This window comes from Ctenocephalides felis, unplaced genomic scaffold (genome assembly GCF_003426905.1).
Source record: "Ctenocephalides felis isolate EL2017-DRISC unplaced genomic scaffold, ASM342690v1 CF-g0.4_SCAFFOLD_03572, whole genome shotgun sequence".
NCBI lineage: Eukaryota > Metazoa > Arthropoda > Insecta > Siphonaptera > Pulicidae > Ctenocephalides > Ctenocephalides felis.
The window spans coordinates 37,764,082-37,770,081 of record NW_020539726.1 but is presented as its reverse complement, the minus strand read 5'-3'; positions in this window follow the sequence as shown (position 1 = coordinate 37,770,081).

Below are 6,000 nucleotides of genomic sequence, written 5' to 3'. Positions count from 1 at the left end.
ACAGAGGTCCAATTTGACTTTGAGCAAATATTAATTATATTATAAAAATCAAACCAATTATATCACAACAAATAACACATTTCAAATGAACAATTATCTGACTATGTTCAGTAAAACTGCCAGCTACTTCATTATTGTAGAAATGTGCTTTTTTGCCATCTTTCAAAAATGTATGACTTGAAACAGCCAGGTGGCAAACAGGTTTAACGTCTTATTTTAATTTTAAAGGTATTTTACAAAATAATTACATTTTTAACTTTAAATATTTACATTTCTAATGCCAAAAAACTACCAACGAAATAAAATACTTTTATTATAAATTTTCAAAGATTACCGGTAATCTCCTGATAGCAAAGTCATAAGAATCAAGATTATAGCTGGTTATACATCTTTTTCCCTCTACTTTCAAATATTGTTGTTAAACAATGCTTAACTTAACTGGTTTTGGTCCATCGGTGGTGTGTTACTATCTATTCTTCGATAAATTCTGCGAAATTATAACTGGGAAAATGTTATTCGACAAAATGTTCATTTGGTCGACACCAAATTTAGGTTCTGAATTTAAATAAAATAAATAAAAAATAATATAACCTAGAAAATGTTTTATAAATACCAATGAGTATATAATTATACAAATGAGATCTCTCAGAGCATAGGCAAAATTTGGCAAAATATGCCAAAAAGTGCATTTTCATATTAACATTTAAAAAAAGTTGATATTTTGAGTTTCTAGTAACACTTGCTATCCGTTTAATAACGTTTTTGTGTGAAAATAAAACTACAATCAAAACTACTTACTACAATTAAATCATAATTAAATAATATTCACGTAAAACATCCTATTAAACGTAATTGAGCATCATCTGTCAAAAACATTTGACATTTGATGTATTAGCCACCGTCCATTGTTTTATTTAAATTACGCTTCTACAAACATTTTCAAATTAAAAATGTAAAGTTTCTACGCGATTTTGGAATAATATCTTTTCTTTCCGATAACCTACTGATTAGCACGAATTTTTCAAGACTAAGACTGGCCAAATCGGTTTAGCCGTTTTCGAGTTTTAGCGAATCATTTTATCGAGAGCTTGATTTTTATATATAAGATATATATATATATATATATATATATATATATATATCCTAAATATTTTTAATTCAAATTTTGCCTAAGTGCAAATATATGGCACATACGATTTGCTTTTCGGAAGCAATCAACATAAATAAACGTCTGCACATATCCGAGGTGGAGAGATGTTGGAACTAATTTAACTTGCATTTATGCACTTGCAGAACTATTTGCATAAATTCATACATCGTAAGTGCACATACACTTATTTACACATTTGTACACACATTCATATACACAAACATGAATTCCTGGAACAAGATTTCTATATCTAAACAAAAACTCACATTTTAGAGGAGCAGTCTCCATCTGAGGTGATTATTAGTCAGACATTCATGCAGTTTCATTATTAGAAGATAATTAAATTAATTTATAAAAATTTAAATTTTACATAAAATTAATTTATGTGAGAGTTAACAAAGTCTCCACCTGCTGCATGATTTTTGGTCTGCTTCTTTGTGTTTATCCAAATAATAAATGTGTCATTTATAAATATATATATATATATATATATATATATTCCAATCCCTCTAAACTTTATATTATATAATCTTTAAGTACTTACTCACTCGTCCGGAGAGTTACAATTCTTACAAAAGTACGAAACACTCTCCAAAGTCGTCACAAACTTTCGACAGATGTAAAACAAAAGTTTCCTTTTGTGAATTATTATCATTTTCATTATAAAACGGCTTCGTCATACTTTTTTTGCTCTTTGACCCGAATTGGCAAAGTTAATTTAGTACAAAGTTTAGCGTAAAGTTTTCAAGAAAAAATAAGAAAATAAGAAAAAATAAGAAAATGTATTAGGAGTAAATCAGTGAAGAAAAATATTGATGGCGAATTTTACTTTAGTTGATAATATTTTATATATTTATTATCAAAAATTTGGTTACGGTGGAGGAGTAAATATTACTCCACCGTATCCCATATTAATGGCTTGTTCTCTGCAGAACGGCTCTATGTAATGTATGACAAAAAGTTTCGCCGGTGGAGTCTCTAGTTATTAAAAGTTGGAACTTATTAATGGACTAAGTAATAAATGAATGCAGCTATATGATGTACCTATAGCTATAGTTATAGTTAGTTTCAGTCTCCATTGTATAGCAAACACTTGGCGCAGTGTTAATTTAAAATTAATATGAATATGAAGAATGAATGAGAGTTTTCAATAATAACTGAGAAAGTAATTATGTAGAGAATGGAGTGATGTAATTGATATTATAGATGGGTTGAAATTGTGTTTAGCACGGTGGAGAAGTTTGTATATTATTATTAATAGTTACTTTGTTGCCGGTAATTAAAAAAATATTTTTATAGGAAAGATATATTCTAATCGTAGAAGTCATTGCTCTGAATATTCACACATTCATACATCTATCTCTCCACCTTCTTTTCTACGATTCCGACAGGAGCAAAATCTATAGATATTTTATTCATTCGCTGATGTAGTGAAAATGTAAACAAGAGGCCACGTCAGCAATTTCACTCGAATAGTTTCAGCTTCAGCTTTTCAACGTTTTTCTTCCTCTTTTCAAAGAAAAGATATTCCTGCAAAAGCAGTTCTTAGTCTTTTGGGTATTATTTTCTTAACAATCGTCCCTCCACCGTAGAGAAGAATTTTTCGGGAATTGCTAGTGATGCGATTTTGAAGGTCTATTGTAGTAAAAAATGATAGAAATAGATAACTGAATTAATTTTAATTTTTAAGTCTCTATCGATTGCTTAAACTTCAGCTTCTCAACGTTTTTGATCCTTTTTTCGAAAAAAAGATATTCCAGCAGAAGCAGTTCCTATTCTTTTGGGTATTATTTTTTATTAACAATCGTTCCTCCACCGTTAAAAAAGATTCTTTGGGAACTGCTAGTGATGCTATTTTAAAGGACTATTGGAGTAAAAAATAATATAAATGGACAAATAAATTAATTTTTATTTTATACGTCTCTACCGGTTGCTTAAGCTTCAGCTTTTCAACGTTTTTGTTCCTCTTTTAAAAAAAAAAAGATATTTCTGCAAGAGCAGTTCTTATTCTTTTGGGTATTATTTTCTTAACAATCGTCCCTTCACCGTAGAAATGAATTCTACGGGAATTGCTGGTGATGCTATTCTAAAGGACTATTGTAGAAAAAAAATGATAGGAATGGATAAATTAATGTTCTATTTACCTCTCCAACAAATGCTCCACCCTAAATATTTTTTCCTACAAATTTATTCATTCAATTGAAATACGGATAAATAAAATTAAATCCAGCAATTGAATCTGGCTGAAAACGTTCAGTCGTCGTCGTCGTTCACTTAACTTAGACATTTTTATATTTATTATTCCGTACCAGATATATTTTATAATGTTATTCAAAGTTTTTTTTTCAATTTTCCGAATGATTATTAATGAATTAGAATATTGAGAATTCATTTCGATTCCGATTCCAAGCTATGAATAAATTTTAGCAGACGAGAGAAGGATTATTTTTATTTCGATATTCGTTCGTAAAGTTTTACAAGAGGTTTGGTGAAATGGAAATATTAAATGGAGGAATTTAATGTATATGTACTTTGGGAGAGGAAAAACAATTTATTGAGATGGGAAAATTAATATATGAAAATTTATTATGGATTGGTTGTGGATTCTTGTGCCAAGTTTTCTTTTCCAATGTATATAGTAAAGTACAACTACAAAAATTGAAGTTATCTCAAAAAACTAATTTTCACTGAATAAATTTTGAAGGGAGAAATAATTGATACGAGATAAAATGGAGCAATCGGTGGAGAGGTGAGAAATAGAAATTATTTATAAATTTATACCAATTTTTTTTACTACTATAGCCGTTAAAATAGCATCACTAGCAATTCCCGAAGAATCTTTTTACGGTGGAGGGACGATTATTAAGAAAATAATACCCATAAGAATAAGAACAACTCTTGCAGGAATATCTTTTCGTTAAAAAGTGAAAGAAAAACGTTGAAAAGCTGAAGCTTAAACCATCGGTGGAGAGACAAAATTAAAAAATTATTTATCTATACCCATTTTTTTACTTCATAAGTCTTTTAAAATAGCATCACTATCAATTCTCCTCGATGAGATGAGAAATAGAAATTGTTTATAAATTTATACCAATTTTTTTTACTACTATAGCCTTTAAAATAGCATCACTAGCAATACCCAAAGAATCCTTTTCTACGGTGGAGGGACGATTATTTAGAAAATAATATTCAAAAGAATAAGAACTGCTCTTGCAAGAATATCTTCTCTTTGAAAAAAAAGGAAAAATGTTGAAAAGTTGAAGCTTAAACAATCGGTGGAGAGATAAAAATAAAAATTATTTTCGCTATATATTTATACCAAGTTTTTTACTACAATAGTCCTTTAAAATAGCATCACAATCAATTCCTAAAAAATCTTTTTTACGGTGGAAGGACGATTGTTAAGAAAATAATACCCAATAGAATAAAAACTGCTTTAGCAGGAATATCTTCTCTTTGAAAAAAAAGGAAAAACGTTGAAAAGCTGAAGCTTAAGCGATCGGTGAAGAGGTAACATTAAAAAATAATGTATTTATCTATTTAGACCCATTTTTTTACTAGTATAGTCATTTGAAATAGCATTACTAGTAATTTCTGAAAAATTCTTTTTAACGGTGGAGAGACAATTGTAAGGAATATAATGTATTCAGCAGTCGGATTCGAATGCTATTGTAAAAAAATTAGATGGGTTGATCTGTGTTCCCAAAAATGTCGTCAAAAAATTGTATTCACACATACACATAAACATTTTGAAGAAAGAAATAATTGATACGAGAAAGGGTGGATCATCCGGCGAAGAGGTAAAATATACAAAATAATTCATTTCTATATTTATAACCATTTTTTCACTACTATAGTCTTTTAAAATAGCATCTCTAGCAATTTCTGAAGAATTTTGTTCAACGGTGGAGAGACGATTGTTAGGAAAATAATGTTCTTGTCAGTCGCGTTTGAACGTTTTTACAAAAAAATTAGATTTATTGATCTGTGTTCTCCAAACTGTCAACAAAAAATTGTATCCATACACACATACATACATATACACATATACATACACACACATACACATACGTTATTTATTTCTAACGTATACCAAAATGTTCAGAAACCTCTGAAACGTCAAGATTTGCAAAATTTTTATTTCCGATTTTTGAACTAGTACTATAACTTTCCTTATATGAAGTTTGTAAAATTCTAGTTTATTTTATATTTTACTGTTACGTAACAAGTCTCCCGTCCCTCCACCGTATTTGTACCCGTAGGAAATGCGTTTGTCTAGTGTTGTTGTCGTTTCCATTTGTCAGAATTAAATGAACTGTTTAATTCGAGTCAATCGACTCTTAGCAATTACGTCCTTCCTTTATTTCTTCATTCATTCTCTCGGTGGAGACCAAGAAACGAAAACAATGCATAAAAAACGACCTTCGGTTTCTATTTATAGAGAAAGAAACAACAGAATTCAGGCCTTGGGAGAGTTTAATTTTTATCGCATATATATATATATATATATATATATATATATATATAAATTTTCTCTTGAATGGTGTATGAAAGGATACTCTTCCTAAACGACTATTCGGTTTTTGATAAATTTTTCTGAAGTTTGTTAAGGATTTTTTTTAGAATTTTTTGAATTATAGAAATATAGTTAGATTGTAGAAATAAATGGAAAAAATTACAAAAAAACGTTTATCATTGTTTGACCTTGAAAATATTTAAGGAATAGTTTGACATTAGAAACAAATGAAGACTGTCATCTCCGAAATTATTCCAATTCACTTATGGGCCTAGACAATATTAGAATATAATAAATTCATGACTATGAATAAGAAAAATTTATGTCTACATTA